This window comes from Monodelphis domestica, chromosome X (assembly GCF_027887165.1).
Source record: "Monodelphis domestica isolate mMonDom1 chromosome X, mMonDom1.pri, whole genome shotgun sequence".
Taxonomy (NCBI): domain Eukaryota; kingdom Metazoa; phylum Chordata; class Mammalia; order Didelphimorphia; family Didelphidae; genus Monodelphis; species Monodelphis domestica.
This window is the reverse complement of record NC_077235.1, coordinates 6,770,025-6,787,040: the sequence shown is the minus strand read 5'-3', so window position 1 is coordinate 6,787,040 and position 17,016 is coordinate 6,770,025. Positions and strand designations below refer to the sequence as shown.

Here is a 17,016-nt window from a genome sequence, read left to right as displayed (position 1 = left end):
GTCACCCATTTTGAATTTATCTTAGTGTAGGGTGTGAGGTGTTGATCTAATCCTAATCTCTCCCACACTGTCTTCCAATTTTCCCAGCAGTTTTTATCGAATAGTGGATTTTTGTCCCAAAAGCTGGGATCTTTGGGTTTATCATATATTGTATTGCTGAGGTCACTTGCCCCAAGTCTATTCCACTGATCCTCCTTTCTGTCTCTTAGCCAGTACCAAATTGTTTCGATGACTGCTGCTTTGTAATATAGTTTGAGATCTGGGACTGCAAGGCTCCCTTCTTTTGTATTTTTTTTTCATTATTTCCCTGGATATCCTTGATCCTTTGTTATTCCAAATGAACTTTGTTATGGTTTTTTCTAAATCAGTAAAGAAATTTTTTGGAACTTCTATGGGTATGGCACTAAATAGATAGATAAGTTTGGGTAGGATGGTCTTTTTTACTATATTGGCTCATCCAACCCATGAGCAGTTAATGTTTTTCCATTTGCTCAAGTCTAGTTTTAGTTGTGTGGAGAGTGTTTTGTAGTTGTGTTCATATAGTTCCTGTGTTTGTCTTGGGAGATAGATTCCTAGGTATTTTGTTTTGTCTAAGGTGATTTTGAATGGGATTTCTCTTTCTAGTTTTTGCTGCTGAACTATGTTGGAGATGTATAGAAATGCTGATGACTTATGCGGGTTTATTTTGTATCCTGCAACTTTGCTAAAGTTGTTGATTATTTCGACTAGCTTTTTGGTTGAATCTCTAGGATTCTTTAAGTAGACCATCATGTCATCTGCAAAGAGCAATAGCTTAGTCTCCTCCTTGTCTATTTTGATGCCTTCAATTTCTTTTTCTTCTCTAATTGCTACTGCTAGTGTTTCTAGTACAATGTCAAATAGTAGAGGTGATAATGGGCATCCTTGTTTCACTCCTGATCTTATTGGGAATGCATCTAGTTTATCTCCATTGCAGATGATACTGGCTGATGGTTTTAGATATATACTGTTTATTATTTTTAGGAAAGACCCTCCTATTCCTATGCTTTCTAGTGTTTTCAATAGGAATGGATGTTGTATTTTATCAAAGGCTTTTTCTGCGTCTATTGAAATAATCATGTGATTTTTGTTGGTTTGCTTGTTGATATAGTCAATTATGTGGATGGTTTTCCTAATATTGAACCAGCCCTGCATTCCTGGTATAAATCCTACTCGGTCATGGTGGATGACCCTTCTGATCACTTGCTGGAGTCTTTTTGCTAGTATCCTATTGAAGATTTTTGCATCTATATTCATTAGGGAGATTGGTCTATAGTTTTCTTTCTCTGTTTTTGACCTGCCTGGTTTTGGAATCAGTACCATTTTTGTGTTATAAAAGGAGTTTGGTAGAACTCCCTCTTTGCTTATTATGTCAAATAGTTTGAATAGTATTGGGATTAACTGTTCTCTGAATGTTTGATAGAATTCACTTGTGGATCCGTCAGGCCCTGGGGATTTTTTCTTAGGGAGTTCTTCGATGGCCTGTTGGATTTCATTTTCTGATATAGGATTATTTAAGAATTCTATTTCTTCTTCTGTTAGTCTACGCAGTTTGTATTTTTGTATATGTTCATTAATATCACCTAAATTGGTGTATTTATTGCCATATAATTTGGCAAAGTAATTTTTAATGATTGCCTTATTTTCCTCTTCATCTGAGGTGATGTCCCCCTTTTCATCTTTGATGCTGTTAATTTGCTTTTCTTCTTTCCTTTTTAAAATTAGATTGACCAGTACTTTGTCTATTTTGTTTTTTTTTAAAGTACCAGCTTCTTGTCTTATTTATTAAATCAATAGTTCTATCACTTTCGGTTTTATTAATTTCTCCCTTAATTTTTAGGATTTGTAGTTTGGTTTTCTGTTGGGGGTTTTTAATTTGATCACTTTTGAGATTTTGTATTTGCATTTCAAATTGATTTATCTCTGCTCTCCCTACTTTGTTAATATATGCACGCAGGGATGTGAATTTACCTTTGATTACTGCTTTGGCTGCATCCCAAAAGGTTTGAAAGGATGTCTCGCCATTGTCATTTTCCTTGATGAAATTATTAATTGTTTCTATGATTTCTTCTCTAACTAAATGATTTTGGAGTATCATATTGTTTAATTTCCAATTAGTTTTTGATTTGGTTTTCCATGTACCATTATTGATCGTTATTTTTATTGCCTTGTGATCCGAAAAGGCTGCATTTATTTTTTCTGCTTTTCTGCATTTGTATGCCATGCTTCTGTGACCTAGTGTATGGTGAATCTTTGTGAATGTGCCATGAGGTGCTGAGAAGAAGGTGTATTCCTTTTTGTGCCTATTTATTTTTCTCCATATGTCTATTAATTTCAATTTTTCTAAGATTTCATTCACTTCTTTTACCTCTTTCTTATTTATTTTTTGATTTGATTTATCTAAATTTGATAATGGTTGGTTCAAGTCTTCCACTAATATGGTTTTACTGTCTATTTCTTCCTTCAATTCTTCTAGTTTCTCCATTAGAAATTTGGGTGCTATATTATTTGGTGCATATATGTTGATTAGTGATATTTCCTCATTATCTAAAGTCCCTTTTAACAGAATATATTTACCTTCCCTATCCCTTTTGATCAGGTCTATTTTTGCTTTGGCTTTATCAGATATCATGATTGCCACTCCTGCCTTCTTTCTGTCAGTTGAGGCCCAGAAGGTCTTACTCCATCCTTTAATTCTGACCTTTTGGGTGTCTACCCCCCTCATGTGTGTTTCTTGGAGACAACATATGGTAGGGTTTTGGATTCTAATCCATTCTGCTATTCATCTACGTTTTATGGGTGACTTCATCCCATTCACATTCAAAGTTATGATTGTCATTTGTGGACTCCCTGGCATTTTGATATCCTTCCCTAATTCTAACCTTTCTTCTTCAGCTCTAACTTTTTAATCCAGTGATTTATTTTAAATCAGTTCCCCTTGTCCCCTCCCTTGATATATTTCCCTTTCTAGCCCCTCCCTTTTTGTTCCCTCCCCCACCCCCTCTTCTTGTCTCCTTTTTTTATGTTCCCTCCCCCTCTCCCCCCCCTTGGTTTTCCCTTCTCCCTACCCTTGTTGGGTAAGATAGAATTCAAGATCCCAATGGATTTGGATGTTCTTCCCTTTCAGAGTTGATTTCCCTGAGAGTAAGGTTTAAGTAAAAACTCTCTTCCTCTCCTTCTTATAGGAGTTTTCTTCCCCTCCTCTTCCCATGTGAATCTTTGTGTGAGAAAGATTATTCTATTTGGTCTTTCTTTTCCCCCTATTTTCACATTACATTTTCCCCACATATTAATATACATAGATTGATATAAATGTAGTCCTTATAGAAGAGAGTTTGAGTAAAAGAAAAAGATACCATTTTTCTCCTTTTCCCTTTCCTTCATATTTACCTTTTCAGGTATTCCATGCTCTTTGTTTTTTGATATCGAACTTTCCACAGAGTTCTGGTCTTTTCTTTGCAAAAACTTGGAAATATTCTATTTTGTTGAATGCCCATACTTTCCCTTGAGAGTATATAGTCAGTTTTGATGGGTAGCTGATTCTTGGTTGAAGGCCCAGCTCTCTTGCCTTTCTGAAAAATCATATTCCATGCCTTAAAGTCATTCAGAGTGGAACTTACAAGGTCTTGTGTGACCCTGATTGGCATTCCTTTATATCTAAATTGTCTTTTTCTGGCTTCTTGTAGGATTTTTTCTTTTGCTTGAAAGCTTTGGAATTTGGCAGTTACATTCCTGGGAGTTGTCTTTTGGGGATTTAGTGTAGAGGGTCTTCTTTGAGCTCTTTCAGTGGCTGTATTGCCCACTTGTTCTAGAATCTCTTGGCAATTTTCTTTCATTATCTCTTGTATTATGATGTCGAGTTTGCTCTTTATTTTTGGTAGTCCAATTATTCTTAAATTCTCTTCTCCCTCTATTTTCCAAGTCTATGACCTTGTCAGTGATATATTTTATGTTCTCTTCTAATTTCTTGGTCTTTTGGCTTTGCTTTATTAATTCTTGTTCATTTTCTTCTGGTTAGCTGCTTCTGACTTTTAATGCCTGGTTTTCCTTTTCAGTTTGGTCAAACTGGTTTTGTAGATGCGCGAATTTCTTTTGCATTATTTCCCACTTTTCCTCCCAGAAGGCTTCCATCTTTTTAATCATTTCTGATTCAAATTCTTCATGGGTTTGTGGAGAGTTTCCGTTTCCTTTGGAAGGTTTTGGAGCATTTGCTTTGTGTTTCCTCTTCTATCTCCTCTGTATTTTGTATTTTTGCTCCATAAACGTGTCCAAAGACGCCCCCTTCTTCTTGTTTTTCTTGGAGTGTTGAGGCTTTTCTGTGCTGTTTGCCATCTCTATCTGAGTGGGGAGGTCTAGCTTTTCTTATCTATGTCTGGTGTTCAGAGGCTTTAGCCCCAGGCAAATTATCCGTTCATGGGTGTTACTGCTCTCAGTTCCCTCCCAATGCTTCTTCGTTGCCTTACTCCCACGCTCTGAGCCTGACTTTGCACTGTCCCCGAGGTATCTCAGAGCCTTTGTGGGCCAGAGAGGCCTGCACTCTGAGGGGGGAGGGGCCAAGGCTCCCAGAGCTCCGAGGGCTCCTGATAGGATTAACTTCAGTTGGGTTGGATTGAGTGTGTCTTAAAGCAGGGGCCTTCCCTGAGACTTGGACAGAAGGATCTAGCCAGGGGGCTACAGGCTCCCCTCTGTCTCTCTCTGTTTCCCTGCTGGCTGGGTGCCCCCGCAACTGGCTCAGGTTGTTTTCAGGGCGCGGCCTTCAGAATAGCCAGCCCTGCGGTCCTTTTGCTGGCTCTTAAGTTCCCGCTGCTGCCTCGGACTCAGGGCTCTGGGTTGGGGGGGATGGGTCCTGGGACCTTCCTTCTGCCTATCTCTTAGATCCGAGTGATCTCGAGTTCTGGCTTTTGGGGGGCCGTAACTTTTGATCCAGGTCCAGGAGGAGGGTTCCCAGGATCTATCCTGTTGTTTGTTTTGAATTTCGGTGTCCTAGGAGCATACAGTTTGAGATCAGTTAGGAAGGTTTTCTGGAGATCTGATCTTTAGCTCTCTCTAAGCCACCATCTTGACCGGAACTCCACATTATTTCTTTTGAGACTAGGGGGAATAATAATCATGCCAATTCATAGGTAAGGGGCATTGGTGAAGGAGGTCATGTAAAGGGGATAGAGTGGGCAGTCACATCTCGTCAAAGACCACTCTGTGGTCTCTCCAGCTACCATGCGTGACTCTGCCAAGGCATTATGGTCTAATGGCCCCCAGCAGATGGACAGTCTGCCCATGCTAGACAACAGAAAAGCTTGGAACCCCATTTAGGAACTAAGTAGTGTTGACAGTCAGAAGTGGCCTGGCTTGCCAAGCAGCACGAGAGATGATGGATGGTGAGACTGCTGTCTTTGACTTACTTGGGGCCTGGGGGTTTGAAATGGAGGTGCAAGGCAGGGAAATATTTACTGGTAAGTTCCTGAAGCAGCTTAAGACCAGGGATGAGCCACTGCTTTCTGAAGAGGCTCAGGGTACCTTGGGAACAAAGCAAAGCACATGGCCAACTTTGTATCTATGGGGACAAATGCCTGCGATTGTTTGCTAGAGCTGAAAAGCACAAATCCTTTCCCTCCCCCTTTTTCAGGGTGCATTTTATGAAGAATACGTTCATTGGGAGGATGGGAGAAAGAGGAATCATTCTAGCCAGAAGGTAGAATCTTAACCTAATAGGTATTCCAGGACCTCATAGCAAGACTTGAGTAAAGAAACAAGCATGTTTCTCATCTCTGGTGATTTCAACTTGCTGGGCATACAAAAGTGTTGTGACTAGGGTAGGACAACTAGATCTTAGTTCAAGGGGACACTGATGACCATGGATGATGACTTAAGATAATAACTTATTATAGTATAGAAACAATATAATATATACTAACTTATTATATATAAACAGTATAATATATATATATACATATATATATAATAAAATTATTAGAAGCAAATAGTAGCTGCTTCTCTCTTACCAGCCTTGCTACTAGGTCAGCTCTCCACCCTATAGCAACAGCACAGCATCACCAGGTTGCTATTGTTCTCCCATAATTGAATAGAGGCAGAAACGAAGGAGGAATATATTTCCAGCCCTTTAAACTACATATTTTAAATTTTATTTGAAAATATTTTATTCTGAACTTCAAAACATCAGTTATAAGAGGCATTTTGCATTCTAAAACCATAAAAGAGACTTCTGTATGACACGGAAGAGCTTTTGTTTTGTATCGCTTAGCCCCCCTGTAGCTTTCAAATTGTCCTGCTTGTCTGTGCTCCTTTCTGGTCTTCTTTCTCTTCATTTTGCTGCCTTTATAATCTTTTATTCCAGAGTTTTAGTGAAATATTTTCCCTATGGGATGTCTTAGAAAGTTCTTTAAAACATTTACACTTGCACACGTTTAATATTCCTCAGCTCTTCTCTTGAGTGTGGCCTAGACTGGGGAGTCTGCCATCACTCCCAATAGGACTCTCCAAATTAAGCAGAGGTCACAGACAGTCCTGTGAAATGTAGTCACAGTTAGTAGAGAAATGGAGAATAGATGGGAGAAATGTTGGCTCTGTATTCACAACAAGACTCAGACACCATTTGGCTGTGAAGGGTGAAGGTTAAAGAAGTGCTGGAGCTGAACTCAGTGAACCTAGGAGACCAGAATGAGGCAGTGTTTTAACATCAAATGGGAAATGGAGAAGTGTTCTTCTTTGAAAGGCTGTTAATAACCAGTTCTTGGGGAACTGGCACACCATCTATGAAACCATTGGTCGAGAAGTATTTTACCTGCCCTACCCAGTCTGGTAGATTGGGATTTGAGTTCATTCTAGGGTTAAAATTTTAGAGAGAGAACAGGAACAGGAATAGGAAGACCTGGGGTAAGTTCTACTTTTGACTCATTGGTTTTATGACCTTTGGCAAGTCATTCACCCCTCAGGGTTCTAGGCAATTGTCTTAAGATCCCTTGGTAGGGGGAATTTGCTCTATGGGAGCCCTCAACATCAATAGAGTAAATCTAGGCCAAAATAAAAGTGTGAGCAGATTTGAATTTTTTGAGTCACACATCAGACTTATGTCAATCTTCTTTTTAGGGAAAGATAACCACTCAATTGGGAATCAAGATTTGAAGTATTCCTCGAAGATGATGCCAAGGTAGGTATTTAAAATGATTTGGTGGATTTTTTGGTGAAGGGAAGGGCGTCTCTCCTCTCTCCAACATTTAAAGACTGTACTAGAGCATACAAACATTGCAAACAAGTGCAGAAGAGCAGAAATAATAAACGCAATCTCCTCAGATCACAATGCAATGAAAATAATAATTATTAAATGTACATGTAGAGGCAAATCAAAAATTAATTGGAAATTAAACAATATGATTCTCCAAAATCAGTTAAAGAACAAATCTTAGAAACAATTAACAATTTCATTGAAGAAAATGACAATGATGAGACATCCTTTCCAAATCTATGGGATGCAGCCAAAGCAGTACTCAGGGGGAAATTTATTTTCTTGAGTTCATATATTAACAAATTCGGGAGGGCATAGGTCAATGAATTAGGCAAGCAAATTAAAAAACTAGAAAGTGAACAAATTAGAAATCTTCAGATGAAGACTAAATTAGAGATCCTAAAAATTAAAGGACAAATTAATATAAATTAATAAAATTGAAAGTGAAAGAACTATTGAATTAATAAATAAGACTAGAAGCTGGTACTTTGAAAAAATAAATAAAATAAACAAAGTACTAGTCAATCTAATAAAGAAAAGGAAAGAAGAAAACCAAATTGACAGTATCCAAGATAAAAAAGGGAGACTTTACCTCAAACGAAGAGGAAATTAAAGCAATCATTAAAAACTATTATGCCCAATTATATGGCAATAAATATGACAGTCTAGGTGATATGGATGAATATTTACAAAAAATAAATTGCCTAGACTAACACAAGAAGAAATAGATTACCTAAACAACCCCATATCAGAAAAAGAAATTGAACAAGCCATCAAAGCACTCCCTAAGAAAAAAATCCCCAGGTCCAGATGGATTCACAAAAGAATTCTATCAAACATTCAAAGAACAACTAATCCCAATACTATATAAACTATTTGACAGAATAAGCAAAGGACTTCTACCAAATTCCTTTTATGACACAAATATGGTACTGATTCCAAAGCCAGGTAGATCAAAAACAGAAAGAAAACTCCAGACCAATCTCCTTAATGAATACAGATGCAAAAATGTTAAATAAAATACTAGCAAAAATACTCCAGTAAGTGATCACAAGGATTATTCATTATGACTAGATGGCATTCATACCAGGAATGCAAGGATGGTTCAATATTAGGAAAACCATCAACATAATTGACCATATTAACAAGCAAAGCAACAAAAATCACATGATTATCTCAATAGATGCAGAAAAAGCCTTTGACAAAATACAACACTCATTCCTATTGCAAACACTAGAAAGTATAGGAATAGAACCTTGCTTTGCTGATAATGGTTTAGTCCTTCACAATTGATCATTATATGATATTTCTGTTTCTGTATACACTGGTCTGTTTCTGCTTACTTCACTTTGCATCAGTTCCTATAAGTCCTTCCAGGTTTTTCTTCAAGTTTGTTTTCCTTGAGACTAATCTCTCTTTTAATTTTATCCTCCCCTTAATTTTCTCTTTTTTCCTTTCCCTCCTAATTCCTTGTTGAATGAAGCATGTTTTTGTACACAAACATGTCTGTATGTGGTGTGCATATTGTGTCTTTAACCAGTTTCTGATGTCAGCTGTCCCCTCACCTCCTTGTTTGTACAGATGTCTACTTGCACACCCTAATTATATGAGGGAATTTCCCCTAGGTTTCCTTCCCCAGCCCTCTTCTCTCTTACCATTCTTCTGTGAAGATCAAGACATAGCACACAACCAGGGTTCAGCCTTCTGTCTAATTAGATTCTATGGCCTCTGATGATGATAGGGCTTAGAACAGATACACAGATCATCTCCCGATATTTGAATGGAAGTAGTTTATCCTTGCTCAATCCTTTATCATTGTTTATTCATATTTACCTTTTTATGCTTCTTGGCTCCTATGTTTGAACTTCAGAGTTTCTCTCCAGCTCTGGTCTCTTCATCAGGAATTCTTGGAAACTTATTTTTGGGGGGGGGGAGTTGTTGAACTGCTTTCTACCATCTTGGCTCTGCCTCCTTTGTCCTGTCTTGTTTTAATGTTAAACTTTAAGTCATAGAAAGGAGGGAGAGTAGGAAGAGGCTTTCATTCTAAATGATTTAAATGATTATTACCAGGAACAAAATATAAAAGCTGCATCAAAAGCAGGACATAAAAAACATTGAGATCAGGTCTTTGTTATTCCAGTAATGATGTCTGCTTTGATTAAAATCCAAGGAGCCTCTTTGTATAAGGATAGAACCATTAAAATAGGAAATATTTTGCCCAAACAAATGAAGCACCTTCTAATTAGGGGTAGGTAATTGGTCCCCTTCAAAGGCTAACATTGAAGTTGAAGTAAATACCCGCTGAGTGGTTCAGTAGAATGCATTGAATAATTAGCTTGCATTTTAATCAAACAGTAATTTCAGTTAGCTATGACCTAATTACAACTCAACACATAGAAAAGTTCAAGAGAGCAGATTTAATTTACTTCTCTACAATGTGTGGTACATGATTAATTTCTTCAACCATTTATGCCATTTTCTTGCCTGTTTGATTGTAGTGGAAAAATGGATATGGAGAGCTGACAGATGCTCAGCTTAGAGCAGTTCCAGTCCCTTGATGACACTCACTAGTTTTCAGTCTTTTAAAAAGGTAGCTATTCAGAGATCTCAGGATAGAAGGGACTTCAACTCATCCAATTTAATTTATTCATTTTAACACAAGAGGAAATGGAAGCCCAGGTGTGTGAAGGGATTATCTAAACACATAACCCATGGTAACACACGGGAGAGCTGGGATTCACACCCACAGTAGCCACTAAGCGCCTACTTGGTATACCACACTTAGTTCCCTGTCAGTGTACACACAGACTGACTTGACCAAATTCTTTTTATAGAAGTAACTGTTTGTTTCTTGTTAAGATGGCTCTTTAGTAGGTCACACAGGTTCACCAGCTCACTTATTTTTATACCTGCAATCACCAAAATAAAGACATAGCTTCAGTAATTCCTTTCATCCAGCCCAGAATTGCACACAAATACAATGATGAAATATGGACATCGAAAGATCATCCAGAGAAGCCAGCAGGAGTTGAGTAAATAGAGCAAAAGCCCTCTGCATCCCCTTATGTGGGGAAACCCTAAGGAGTGAAGGGGTCACCTAATGCCTAGAACCAGGAAAGGTGTGGGCTAGAGTGGTGGCCCAGAAGACCACTGAGGGTCCAGATTCGAGGAAATTTGTGTGTGTGTGGGAAGGACAGAGCTTAGATCTAAGGAAGCATAGTGTAAATGTTAGGAGGAGGGGTCAGAGGGGAGTGATAGAAGAACACACTCAGGCTTCTGATCAGGAATAGCCAACTACAGAGTTCTGACTGGGAACACTTAATTTTTCCAGCACATCGAGCACAGAAGAACGAAGTAAAAGACAATAGAAAGTGCCCAATAAATCAGGATCAGGACCAAACTACCTCATCCAAAATTGTGGTAGAAGTATGAGTCTAATTTTGACTTTAAGTCCGATTTAGCAATGTAAGCCTGGAAAAATGAAGAAAGAGTGATGATTAAAAAAAATCACAACAAATTATGGCACCAGAGATGCTCAGCATAACCCAAAAAAGAAAAGAATATCTTCATAGCATCTAAATACAAAGTTTCAAAGGAATCTTCTCAACTTCCTGGAAGATTTAAAAGGAGATCTTTTGAGGAAAGAATTAGAAGAGGAAGAAGTAGTCTAGTTCAGATAGATAAAAGCTTACTCAAGTAAGACTCCTTGAAAATTAGATTGTATTAGAGCTGTGATGGTAAACCTATGATGTATGCCAGCACTAACACATGTAGCCATTTTCCATGACATGCCGTCTCCTCAGAGCCCAGGAGCTGTGCGCCAGCAGCTGTGGCTGTGGCCATGCCCCAGCAGGGAGGGGGGAGGAACTGTTCCACACACTGTCGAGGGGGCAGGGGGGCAAACAGCAGGCAGTGAGTGCACACCAGGCAGCTGGGGCGTGTGGGGCTTCTGCGGGGGGGGGCAAGGGGGGGAGTGTGTACTCGCACTCAGAAGGAGTGGACATGGGCAGGCAGTCTGGCAGGTGGTAGCTGCTGCTGCTTTCATAATGCCCCTGGGCCAGATGGGCTGGGGCCAGGGGAAGACTGGGCAGGGCTCTGGCCGAAGTGCAATGGAGGAGTGCCTGGAACCCATTACCAGACACTTTTACCACCCTGAAAAATATAGCAATGGCTTTACTCACAATTTTTCCCTCTACGTACTTTTGTGAGACCTTATTCTCAGTGTTAAATAATATCAAAACCAACAAAAGAAACTTTGACAGATGGAGTTAATAGGGCTTGCTTGGGCTTGAAGTGTACAAAATACCAACCTTCAATTGAGGATTTAGCCAATGAAATTCAGCAACAAAAAAGTCACTAATAGGCAGGTTAGTTAAAGAATTCCCCCTCCCCCTCACTTCATTCACAGCACCCCACACAAGTTAAATAATATCAAGACGAACAAAAGAAACTGACTGACAGATGAACAAAGAAGTCACTAAGCAGACAAGTTAAATAATTAGTTTTTGGTTTATTAAATACCATTATACATTTTGTTATTTAAACTATATCACAAAATTATGTTTTTTTCTCAAAGTGACACCATTCAAGTTATGCTGGGTTTTTTGGTGAATTTTACACACCAAGCTCAAAAGTTTGTCCATCACTGGACTAGAGTGAGGTCATTGGCTCTGAGTTGGCAAGAATACAAGAACAGGAGGGCAGCTAGGTAGCTAAGTAGATAGAAAGCCAGGCCTGGAGACAGGAGGTCCTGGGTTCTAATCTTGTTTTAGATACTTCCTAGCTAGTGCCTAGTGGGCAAGTCACTTAATTCCTATTGCCTAGCCCTATCGTTGTGAACCTATGGTACATCTGCCAGAGGGGGCACTCAGAGCCTCTTTGTGGGTATGTCACCCCAGCACAGAGTTCACCAGAGTTTGCTGCTAGAAAGCTAGAGAGACTCTGGGCTGGACTGCTCCCCTCTCCCTCTCTACATGTACCTGAAGACATCACCCACCCCTCTAATAGGCACACCATCACTGACCTAGCCTTGACTGCTCCTTCTACCTTAGAACCAATGCATACTTTTGATTCTAAGATGGAAGATAAGGAGTTGGGAAAAAAGAACTATAAGAACAAAGTTGGAAGACTGAAAAAAATCAAAATGTAAAGTATTTTATTTTGAAAGCAAATGACCTAGGAAGCAGGCCAAAAAGAGATAATTTTAGAATCATTTGACTGCTTGAAAAACTTGACCAGAAAGATGCCTAGAAAACATGACAAGAACTCATGAATGAAAACTGCTCAGACCACAGGGCAAAGTGAAACTAGAAAGCATCCTCTAGTCACCTCATGAAAATAACTCCAGAGTGAAACTCCCAGCAATACCATTGCCCAACTCCAGAACTTTCTGATCAGGGGAAAATCCTGGCAATAGCTAGAAAGAGTTCAAGTACCAAGGAGTTTACAGTTGGTATTACATAGGACAGGACAGCCATCACTAGAAAGGAAAAAAGAATCTTAACATGATATTCCAAATGGAACAACTACTAAGGATAACTTACCTGGCAAAGCTGAGTAATCAATCAGCCAGCAAGCACTGATTAAGAGCCTACTGTGTCCTATGTTATTTTTTATTGAGCAGGATTCAAAAGATGTCATCATTTCACATTGATAAGAAAGTATTAAACAAAACCATAATATTGGTGGTTATGAAAAAGAAGCAAAAAGAGTGCTGTTTTTAGAAAAGGGAGCAGCCTCATTGTGTTTGTCCTCTCAGAGTTTTCTTCCTTTCCCTTTTCCTTCCTACCTCTCTCTGTGATGAACAGGAAGAAAGAAAAGAGGGAATATCTATTTGTTCCAGAATCATACAACTTTTAAACTTTACTTGAAAGGAGCTTTGACAAACATGCCAGGTCAATATGTAAATAGAGAAGGTATCATAAAAGGATTCATTTCTAGTTTCTAGCCCAATCAGATCACCTCGAATTTTGGGCCAGAAGTTGATCAGGTCTTTGTAGTGCCGGTGATGGTATGCATCAGTAGCTTTCTTTACCTGGCCCCAAAGATGTAGCTGCTTCAGCTTCAGTACATTGTCACTTTTCTTGATCATATGATCAGTATTGATCATATTTTTGGGCCAGATTGAACTTTAAAAAGTTTAATGGATGTTATTTGTGCCTCTCCCTTTTGTTGGATCCTCTTGCAGACTACTCCTTTATAAGTGGCTCTCATTGTTCTGTCCCGGGACCTCTTTTCTTTAGTACAGGTGAAAGGAAATGAGGGCCTGAACTAACGTGGTGGCTGTATGAATGGAGAGGAGGGGATGGATGTGACAGATGTTTGAGGTGAAGGACAGTGAAGAAGTGAAGGTGACACTAAGGTTATACTCCCAAAAGGAGAGTGGTACCCTCCTTTAATGAAATGTGGGATTCTCAAATATATTTTATGAAGATGTCAGAGCTGAGCAGATACTTTGAAATATAATCATGGAATGAAAAGTAGAATTGAGCAATTGGAAGGCCAAAGACCATACAGTGTTGATGTTAGACTAGAGTCATGAAGAACAAGTGGCTTCTTAAAATACTTAAGTAAAATATAAAAAGATCATATAAATTAGAAAAGCAGGGAAGGAAATATCTTTCATAACTGTGGATTGTGGGAAATTCATGAAACAGTGATGGTAGAGAGGATCACAGAAAGTAAAATGAACAATACCGATTATATAAAATTAAACCATTTTTTTTGTACAAATAAAACCAATGTAGGTAAAATTAGTAGGGAAAGCGTTAATGAGAAAAAAAAATTGGTAGATAGCTCCTTTGATAAAGATCTAATATCAAAGACAGAATTGTTAGAGAACTGATTCAGATTCATAAGAATATGAACCATTTCCCAAACAAGAAATGGTCAAAATATGTGACCAGAGATTTTTCAAGAGCAGAATTCAAGCTATCAACAACTCTGTGAAAAAATATTCCAAGTCAATAATAATGAGCAAAAAGTTAACTTAAAACAACTTTGAGGTTCCTGATCATACTTCTAAGATTTGCAAAAATGAAAAAGGGGAAAATGTTCATTGTTCCAAGGGATACTAAAAAACAGGCACACTTGCTCTTGGTGGAGCCACAATTTGGTTCAGCCATTCTGGAATGCAGTTTGGAACTATGGCTCCCTAATCACTAAACTGAACATTCTCTTTGTTTGACCCAGTCATGCCACAACTTCTCAAAGGGATCAATGAAAGATGAAAAAAGAAGAAAAGAAACTCATGATCTCCTCACCGCAAAACAAAAACAAACCCTCCTCTTTTCCTGACTCCCCTATATTTTCCCAAGGGCTTTGCCATCCTCTCAAGTCATGCTTGTAACCTGTCATTCTTTGCTCCTCATTCTCTTTCACCCCATATAGTGAATCACTTGTCAAATCCTGATTCTCCTGTTGTAAAACTCTTGTATGTGGCCCCTTCTCTTTTCTGACACTGCCACAGTACCTTTATCACCTCATGTTTTCATTCCAATCTCTCTTCCTCTCAGCTGTTAAAGTGATGTTCCTGAAGCATAGATCAGACCATATCATATCACATATCATATATATCATATATCTATCAGTCCCCTAGTCAACAAACTCTAGTGACTTCCTGTCACCTCCAGGGTCAAATCCTCTCTTTGACTTTTAAAACCCTTCATAATTTGGCCTCTTCCTTTCTCCTAGATTTCTTATACCTTAGTCCCTTCCACATAGTCCGTGATGTGGTGACATGACCCTTTTTACAATCCCGCTAACAATAATCAGTGTCCTGACTCTGAATGTTTTCATTGGCTGTCCCCCATGTCTGGAAGGCTTTCTACTCTCTATCTTGACTTTCTAGGCTTCTTTTGAGTCTCAGTTGAAGTTCACCTTTTGCAAGAAGCTAGTCCTTAATCTTGGCACCTTTGCTCTGAGTCTACCCTTCCGGTAGTTGTCTCTCAGTAACCGAGGATGACAATTGTCTTTGTGCGTTTTTGTGCACACAGACACTTGTGCATGAAGGAGATTTAAGTGGAAAAGTCCATGCACAGAGACAGTCCCACTCTCTCGGCATTGGAAGCCTGGGTCCAGTGGCACGAAAAGTCGTTACATCTGGAGACTTCCTCAGCTGCATTGGATGGCCGTGTTGTCTTTTGTGCTCCAACACGCCCTAAGCACTCCACAGTGCCTTGCTGCATCGCCGTCTCAGCCGTTGAACCTTCTTATTGGTTTCTTCCATCTGTTCAGCCGAAGCAGTCTTCACATGCTGGGTGAGCAAAGCCCTGGTTCACCAGGGGTCCACGACGACCCGATGGCTACCCTCACAAGGTTTAGCCGGCCTGTCGAAGCCGTTGCCCTGGGTGTGGCCGCTGCCGCATGCTAGCAGCTACTGGGAGCCACAAGTGAGAGCTGGGTGTCAGGTGAGGGTCAGAGGCTGGAGAGCTGCCCTAGAAGGGCACGACAAGCCCTCCATACCATGGAGTCTACCCTTCACTTATCTTGTATAGAACTTATTTGGATATAGTTGTTTGCATGATTCTTCCCACATTAGACTGAGCTCCTTGTGGAGAGGGGTTTGGGGGACTCTTTTGTAGCCTCTGTGCTTACCACAGAGCCTGACACATCAGCAGGTGTTTAATAAATACTAGATGACTGCCTGAAAAAAGGACTCATAGGTAGAAGCATTTACAGCAGCTTTTCTTGTACTCATAAAGAATAGAAAATCAAAGAAAGTGCCCATCAAATGGGGAATCACTGAACAAATTATGGTACATGAATGTAGTGGGACATTATTGGGCTATAAGAAATGAGAAAAAGATAGTGTTGGAGAAAAAAATGGAATGCTTGTATGAACTGATGCAATATGGAGGCTCAACCAAGAAAATAATTTATATGATGACAACACTGTAAAACACATAATGTTCCAAGATTTAACTCAGTGCAGTGAGGAGCCCACATTCCAGAGAATTGATAAGAAGCATGTTACCCAACACCTTCTGGAATACTGATGGGCCCAAGATACGGCAGAATGAAATATACATCTTTGGGAATGGTCAATATATGGAGATTTTTTTTGCTCAACTGTTTATTATTATAATTTTCTTTTCCTCCCTCCTCTTCTCCCACCCCTCCCGTAGCCGACGCGCACTTTGGGTATCTCATGTGTCCTTGATCAGAACCTCTTTCCATGTTGTTGGTATTTGCAATAGGATGTTCATTTAGAGTCTATTTCCCCATTCATATCCCCTTTGACCCATGTGGTCAAGCAGTTGGTTTTCTGTGGTGTTTCTACTCCTACGGTGTTTCCTTTGGATGTGGATAGTGGTTTTTCTCCTGTAACCCTCTGGGTTATTCAGGATCACTGCATTGCCACTAATGGAGGAGTCCATTACCTTTGATTGTACACAGAGATGGATACACTGTGGTACAATGTTCTCCTGGTTCTGCTCATCTCACTCTGCATCACTTCCTGGAGGTTGTTCCAGTCCCCATGGAATTCGTCCAGTTCATTATTCCTTTGAGCACAATAGTATTCCATCTCTAACAGATACCACAATTTGTTCAGCCATTCCCCAATGGAAGGGCATCCCCTCATTTTCCACCACAAAGAGCGCAGCTATGAATATTCTTATTCAAGTCTTTTTCCTCATCATCTCTTTGGGGAACAGACCCAGCAGTGCTATGGTGGGATCAAAGGGCAGACAATCTTTTATTTAAGAATTCTATTTCTTCTTTTGTTAGTCTAGGCAATTTACATTTTTGTAAATATT

The 17,016-nt window shown here is 39.4% G+C and overlaps 1 long non-coding RNA gene across 1 annotated transcript in view; it reads left to right on the top strand.

The window, feature by feature from the left end:
• The window catches only part of LOC103096271 (uncharacterized), a 155,090-nt gene that overhangs the window by 10,889 nt on the left and 127,185 nt on the right, over nucleotides 1-17,016 (top strand). The window contains exon 2 of the long non-coding RNA XR_474840.3: nucleotides 7,123-7,183. This is a non-coding gene — a long non-coding RNA (uncharacterized LOC103096271). The remainder of the gene's footprint in view (nucleotides 1-7,122; nucleotides 7,184-17,016) is intronic.